The sequence below is a fragment of the Panicum virgatum genome, unplaced genomic scaffold (assembly GCF_016808335.1).
Source record: "Panicum virgatum strain AP13 unplaced genomic scaffold, P.virgatum_v5 scaffold_1806, whole genome shotgun sequence".
Lineage (NCBI taxonomy): Eukaryota > Viridiplantae > Streptophyta > Magnoliopsida > Poales > Poaceae > Panicum > Panicum virgatum.
Genome location: NW_024376278.1, coordinates 41,268 through 49,401, shown reverse-complemented (window position 1 = coordinate 49,401; position 8,134 = coordinate 41,268).

The window sequence follows — 8,134 nt, the reverse complement described above, 5'->3', positions numbered from 1 at the left end:
GTGCTACAACTGCACGAGAAATTCGTTCTGGGCCACCGCTGCAAGAAGCTGTTCGTCATCGAGGTGATCGGCTTCGACGACGACGAAGAGGTGGACGAGGAGATTGAGTGTCTGGCTCTCACGGGCTCCCAGCACGAGCCGGGCATCTCACTGCACGCCGCCACTGGAGTTCTAGCGCGGGGTTGCCAAACCATGAAGGTCCACGTGCGCGTCGGCGATGTCGTGGCAGTCGCCCTGCTGGACTCCGGGTCGTCGCACAACTACATCGACGTCTAGATGGCACAACGGGCGGGCGTCCACCTGACAGTGCACAATGGCCTATCGGTGGCGGTGGCAAATGGCGACCGCATCACGTCCCCGGGGCGTGCCCTGGGCCAGAGCGTGCGCATTGGCGGCGAGGCGTTCGACATCGACCTCTACGCCCTCACCCTCGGCGAGTATGACATGGTGCTCGGGGTGTAGTGGCTGGACACCCTGGGCCCCATCATGTGGGACTTCACGAAGCACACCATAGCGTTCAAGATGAGTGGCAAGCGCGTGCTGTGGTGTGGCATCGACACAACGCCAGGGTTCTCCGCAGCGGCGCCCTCGGGCCGAGCAACAACCTCATGGACGCCCTCCTGGAGGAGTTTGCGGGACTCTTCGCGTAGCCCCAGCGACTTCCACCGCGCCATCACCTCAGCCACCGCATTTGTCTCAAGCGGGGCGTAGGTGCCGTGGCTATTCGGCCCTACCGCTACGCGCACACGCAGAAAGACGAGTTGGAGCGACAGTGCGACGAGATGTTGCGCTAGGGGGTCATCCGTCCCAGCTCGTCAACCTTCTCCTCGCCGGCGCTACTCATTCTCAAGCCAGACGACACGTGGAGGTTCTGCGTCAACTACCGCACCCTCAACAACGCCACGATCAAAGACAGGTTTCCCATCCCAGTGGTGGAGGAACTTCTGGACGAGCTGCGCGGCGCCAAGTTCTTCACCAAGCTTGACATGCGATCCGGCTACCACCAAGTCTTGATGTTCCCAGAGGATGTGGAGAAGACGGCGTTCCGTACTCATCAGGGACTCTTTGAGTTCTTGGTGATGCCGTTCGGGCTCAACAACGCCCCGGCGACGTTCCAAGCGCTCATGAATGATGTGCTCCTGCCCTTCCTACGCCTGTTTGTCCTTTTGTTTTTTCGACGACATACTAATCTATAGCTCTTCGTGGACGGAACATCTCCTCCATGTTTGCACCGTTTTGCGCACACTGCAGGATCACCAGCTATTCCTGAAGAAGTCCAAGTGCGAGTTTGGGCGGTCATCGGTCGTGAGCTGCCACCATTGCTCCGCCGCGCCGACGAGGTCCAGGGCCACATCCGGCCACCTGTTTCAAATACAATCTGCGCAGAATTCCTTCCTCCAATCTTCTGTTCCCTTCATCCGTGACAGGTTGAGAGGTGCAAGGGGGAGGATGCCCACAAGATTTCTCACATCCCAGAAGTAGAGTTAGATGGCACAAGATTCGTGCAGGGACAACCTGACAGAGAATAATATGTAAGAAACCTTCCAAAAGCATACTGAATCTCTGATTTGTTCATGCATGTAACTATGTATTGCTTCATATTACTGATCTTGGAACTTGAAGATTAAAAATAAATATTGCTTCTCAAACAGAGGTAGAGTGCAAGATCTAGCAAGACCATACTGGTGAACCTTTGGAAGCCATGCTAGCTAAGCGGTGGATGAGAGGCACGGAGGTTGACTGAAGCACAGTGGTATAGTACATGTAGATTATTACTGTGCCAAGCAAAGTTTAATCACCCAAATATATATGGGTGGCGGGTGCTATGAGTTACATTGCCACAGAAACTTAGCTCACTAAAGCAATGCGTATTACAACTCTTGCTCATCATGGAGCTATATATCTTGGTAATCAGGTTACCTATCGGCGGAGGCAAAGGCGGCCATCACGAGTGAGCAAGGAGGCGGAGGAGGACGTGGTGTCAGGCTGTCAGCGGACTGGAGGATGTGGAGGGGATGGACATGGAATATTTGCTGAAACTGGATGGTGTGCTTCTGGGCAAATGTAACAACACTGATAATGTACAAATGTACCTATAGCTGATATCAACACTGATAATGTGCTTGTGTCTTGTGAAATTTATTACTGGCAAATGTAATGGAGGTGTGCTTCTGGGTGGCGTGTTTGTTCCATGTTCATTGGTATACTATGAGAAATGCTTCTCTGGGTACAAGTACGAGCATGCATTTGAATCCCACAAGAAATCTGCAAGAAAGTAGTACTAGCAGTATTGATTTCTCTGGGATTCATGCATGCTTGTGTCTTGTGTGATTGTGTCTGCCCTACAACCAGTCCAATAGTACATTATCATTTCTGTGGCATACATTATCATATTGTGTAAGGCTTGAAAATCTCCCATCCTTATTTTGTAGCTTGCAGCTTCAAGTATTGTGCATGAAGTCCTTGCAGATTCTCAATGAGTTGCTAGATGGTATTGGCTACATGACTAGTCTCTCCATGTTTGAAGTCTGACACAAAAAACAAAGCACATATTGATGATGTTGTTGCTCCTTCCATTTTGAGGCGCTGCAGTTGCTTGTCAGGACAGTAGAACATAGTGTACATGATGTGCTCGAGGTGGATTATGGGCCGTATAGCTGTCTTGTGAGCATTGGGAAATTGTCTTGTCAACACCTAGAGATCAATCACCTTGAGAAAGTTGAGCAACCGGAAGATGCAGAGAGAGCTAAACTGCGAGATAATCCAGACCTCCGGGTGCTAAGCCTTTCGTGGGATCATGGAGATACCACGGAGTATAAGATAGATACAGAGGTGTTGGAGAACCTTATACCTCCTCGAACTCTTGAAGGATTTGAACTAACAGGGTACAGGAGCACAAACTTCCCTAACTGGATGCTTGAGATCTCCACCTACCCCGGTCCAAGGACGAACGGTGGCACAACCATAAATACACTAGTAAGGAGAGCAAAACTGCACCACCACCACCACTAAGGCACAGGAGATCTTAGATGATGCCTCCAGGAATGTAAATGATGCCAAGAACATAATCATCATTGACTAAGCATGAGCTTAGCATGGCTTTAGCCCAAGTCTTGTGCCGAGCAATACAACATTGACCTGAGCGTTCAAGAAGAGGAGGCCACAAGAGGTTCTTCAGCGCGCCTTCAAGAAGAGAATCTGCTCGAGGGCGATCATCGTCGCTGGTCCAGCGTAGAGCTGGGCTAGGCTTTCGACCAGAACCCTGGCATGCATGGAATGGCGGGCGTGTTGGAGGGAGGGGGCACTAGCCGCCGCCATAAGGGAACGGCAGGATTGGGCCGGGGTAGCCCAGAAAAGAGAAGGGGGATGCTCGTGGACACAACCGTGGTGGATTGCGCGCACCGCGCAAGGGGGCAAGGTAGTGGCGCCGACTGGCACCACATGGGGACGATGGATTGTAGATGGGTGGCCCCCGTGTGGCGGCCGTCCCCGTGTGGCGGCTGATACCCCTCCTTCCAAGGCGGCTCACCGCGACCCAACACCTAGGGCCTAGCTTCTACCATCCTCATGTGGCGGCGCCCTCTCCCCTCTCGGTGGCACACCGTGACCCCGCCGTGGTTGATTTCAACACCTTTCCACCCTTGAGGAATTGAATGTCTTTGGCATACGACAGCTCGTTATTGTCCTTGCCGGAGGCCAGTCTATGCTGGTTCCCCTCTCTCAGAGGGCTACTTTTGTATTTACCCAACCTGGAGATACTACCGGAATGGCTGGGGCAGCTCATTTCCCTTGAAGAATTATTCATCTGGTCCCCGCCCAAGCTGACATGTTTTCCTGAAAGCATACGGAACCTTACCACCTTGAAGAGACTGTCCATTAGAGACTATCCAAGGCTGGTTAAGAGATGCAAGGGGGAGGATGCCCACAAGATTTCTCGCATCCCAGAAGTTGAATTTGATTACTAAAGGTTGACGAATCCAGGATTGAAGGTAAGAATCCTCTCAAAAAGCTAAGCCTAGTAAATGTATGCTTTGTGCATGTAACTGTGTGCATTGCTTCATTTTTTTATACTCCCGGAATTCCATGATTAAACAATACATATTGCTTCTCAACGCGATTAGAGGAAGAAACTCTCCACTTTCCGGGCAATTAGAGGAAGGTGGACAAAAAAATTGGTGGAGAGAAATTTTACTTCTTTAATATTATTAGGGCGGTGCAGGAGTGGCGGCGCAGGGCTGGCGGCGCGAGCACGGCGCTAGGGTTGTCTCGCGTGGCAGCAGCGCTTCGGGGACGAAGCGGCGTTACGGCGAGATTTGAAACTGGCCGGTACGGAGGGGGGGGGTTATATAGGCAAACATTAACCGAGGCGGGCGGAGCACAAGGACCGCCTCGGTTAACATTAACCGAGGCGGTTATTTTATGAAGCCCGCCTCGGTTAAGTTTTTTCCTCAACTTGAACTTATAATACATTTTTCTCCAAATTTTTCCACTGGACTACAAAATGTCCAAAAAGCAATGTTGTGAGCTCCATCAGCACTCCATCAGAGAAGTTGTATTTCTTGGGGCTCTGCACTCCATCAGCTCCCACGATCCTCTGCTTTCCTGATACAACCGCATGTTTTTTGGAATCTCTGGGCTTCGGGTAGAAGGCTACCTGAGCGACGCGGTTTGCTAGTACCCATTGATCATCTTTGTACCCGACACTTCCAAGCTCTATGGTGGTTAGCCCATACTCGTCCACGACAACCGCATTCGGCTTTACCCCTTGGCATTGGAAGATGGGTATCTGTAGTTCACCGCCGTAGTCAAGTTCCCATATCTGCTAAATCTGCCCAAAGTATGCCTTGGTGTCCCTAGTGGCCTCGTCGATGCCCTCATATCGAACCCCGCTTTTCTATTCTGTGCTCTTCTTATCCTTCTCTTTCGTGTGGAACCTGTATCCATTAATGTCGTATCCTTGCCACGAGGTGATTTGGGAAGATGGACCGTACGCAAGCCTCGATTCCACCGCATCACGATTGCGAGGTATGCCTTGTTGTTTGATCCACGTCGTGAAATTGATCTTGTGCTGTCTCTGTACCCATGCCTCTGTGCGTCCGTCACGACCACGACGGAGCTCTTCCAGGTGCTTCTCAACCCACTTATCCATGACAACTAACTGATTAAGGGCGTTGTGATGAGCTTCTTGCACAATTTCTTCTTCTACATCGGTGCATACTTTCCTCCCCGTGCACCCCATCCCTAAGGTTCTGCCTTCGTGCGGATGGACGGGCAACCCAATTGCATTTCCATCCCGAATGTATTTGGTGCAGCAGTTAATGGCCTCCTCTGTTGTGTATGCCTCGATCATAGAGCCCTCTGGGTAAGCACGGTTATAGACGTATCTATTCAATGTCGACATGAACCTCTCGTACGTCCACATCTGGAGCAGGTATACAGGCCCAAGGTCCTGTATCTGATCAACCATGTGCATCATCAGGTGCGGCATAATATCGAAGAAAGACAACGGGAAGCACATCTCGAGCTGTCAAATTGTCTCTGCGATGAATTGTTTCATGCTTGGCAGCTTAGCTTCATCGATGACCTTTTGTGTGATCCAGTTGAAGAATTAATCGAGGCGTGTAATGACCATCTTCACGTACCCTGACCGATTGCCCTGATGACAATTGGGAGGAACACCATGAGCATGATGTCGCAGTCATGTGCGTTGAAGCTGGTTAATGTGAGGTCCTTCATAGAGACTAGTACGGCATGGGGCGTATCTAGCTCCTTCCAGTACGACAAGTACTTGAAGAAACACGACTGCTTCTTGAAAGGTACTGGGGTGACAGGTGGTTGTTTCTCCTCCATCTGATCCCGCTTCCTCTTCTTCTTTGCTGTGGTCCCATCTTCCTTAGATTTTTTCTTTTTCCCAAACTCTATGTTTATGCATTCACCATTTCAAACACCTTTTTCCCATAACTCGTCTTCTCTGGCTCATCAATTTGAGGATCGGGATCTTTGTCAAAGAACTGATTCATCGAAGGATCTCGGTACCTGTGCTTTTTGGTGAGGAATCGCCTATGCCACATGTACACCAATTTCTTCGATCCAGTAAGATAAGTGTAGGAGGTACCGTCAATGCACACTACACAACCTGACTTCCCTTTGACCTGCCCCAACAGTGCAAAAAGGCCAGGGTAATCGGTGATGGTGACAAAGATGATGGATTTTAGAGTGAACTCCTTCTTTACGGACGCATCCATCATTTTCACCCCATCTTCCCATAGCATCTTCATGTCCTCCTTGAGTGGCTCCAGGAACACATCTATATCATTGCCTGGTTGCTTTTGGCCAGAAATAAGCATGGTTAGTAAAATATAGCTACGCTTCTGCATAGATAGGGAGGTAGGTTGTAGATAGTCAAGATGACCGGCCAAGTGCTGTGGGAACTGCTGAGGTCACCGAAGGGATTCATCCCATCCGTACTTAGTGCGAACCAGACGTTCCTCGCTTCGTCACCAAACTCCTTCGTGAACTTGGCGTTGAAACTCTTGCACTGCTTGCCATCGGAGGGGTGTCGTAGCTTGCTATCGCCCTTGATACGTTCTGTCGATGAATGCCACGACATCAGCTTGGCATCCTCTAGGTTACCGAATAGCGCACGCAAGCGATCGATCACAGGGAGGTACCACACTGATAGGGCAGGACTTTTCCTCTGTATGTAGCCCTCTTCTTCCTCACCCTCAGGAACCGGGATCTGCTTGGCCGTCTTCTTCTTCTTCTGCCTACTCTTGGGTCCCTCATCATCCACTTCTGCGCGACAACCGGCATTCCTCTTGTACCGACTCGCGCTGTAGTGCAGACAGCTATGCAAGTTCTCATACTTGCCCCGATACAGGATACAGTGGTTAGTGCACGCATGGAACTTTTTAAGCTTCATCGACACTGGCCGGATCATTTTCTTCTCTCGATAGGTATTGGCGGGCACCTTGTTACCCTCTGGGTATGTGTCAGCAAGCATACGCAACAGGTCATTGAAACTAGTGTCGGACCACCCATGGCGAGACTTCAGCATCAGCAATTGGAGGTTAAAACGTAATGCCGTCCATTGCTTCGTACAGTCCTTATACAGCGGATCAATTGCCGCCTGCTTCATCTCCTTGAAATTCTCAAGCCACTTCGGATTACCAAACAAGACATCTTCTTGGTCCATACGGTTAGCAAGGTTCTCAAAAATCTCTGCATCTTCGGGCCCCAACAAATCACCATGCTCATCACCATACCCATCATCACCATCATTGCCGCCTGCCATGCCTCGATAAATAGAATTTTGTAGTAGTGTTGGTCTCTTCATTGCTCCCTAGTAGTTCAGGCTTTCTAATCTCAATTCTTTGCTGCGGCGTCATGTTCAAGTCCTTGGCATAACGGGAGAGAGATAGTGAATTGGTATTGATAACATGTTTATTCTGTGAGGCATCTTCCACTTTTATAATAGTTGATTGTCTAACTATTAACCGCTGTGATTCAAGACTCTTTGCAATAAAATGGAAATTGTTTCCTTTCATTTTAATTTTTTATGCAAAGTTCACTATGCGCTACCACAGAAGTCCTATAATGAAAACATGATATAAGAAACCACAAACCACTACTACAGAAAGGGTATTTGGTCCTCCACATTAGTCCCGGCCACCAATGGACCCGGGACCAATGAAGGCTTTAGTCCTGGGTCCAACGGCTAGGGGGCGGCGGGGAGCTTTAATGCCTGTTGGAGCCACCAATCGGGACTAAAACTCACCCTTTAGTCCCGGTTGGTGGCTCCAACCAGGAACAAAGGTCCTGAATATTTAGTCCCGGGTGGTAACACCAACCGGCACTAAAGGATGACCCTTTAGTCCCAGTTGATAGTTCCAACACGGACCAAAAGGGTCTTTAGTCCCGGTTGGTGGCTCCAACCGGGACTAAAGGGTTATTTGCGAGTTAGTTTAAAAGGAAGGCATCCCATTCAAAGTCACATATGCTGTGTAGGTAGGGTGGTAAGCAAGCTACATACGAAGCGAGATGTCTCGGGTTCGAGTCCTAACCCACGCAGAATATTTTTTTACCTTACCCATACCCTTTAGTCCCGGTTATTGGACCCGGGACTTTAGTCCCG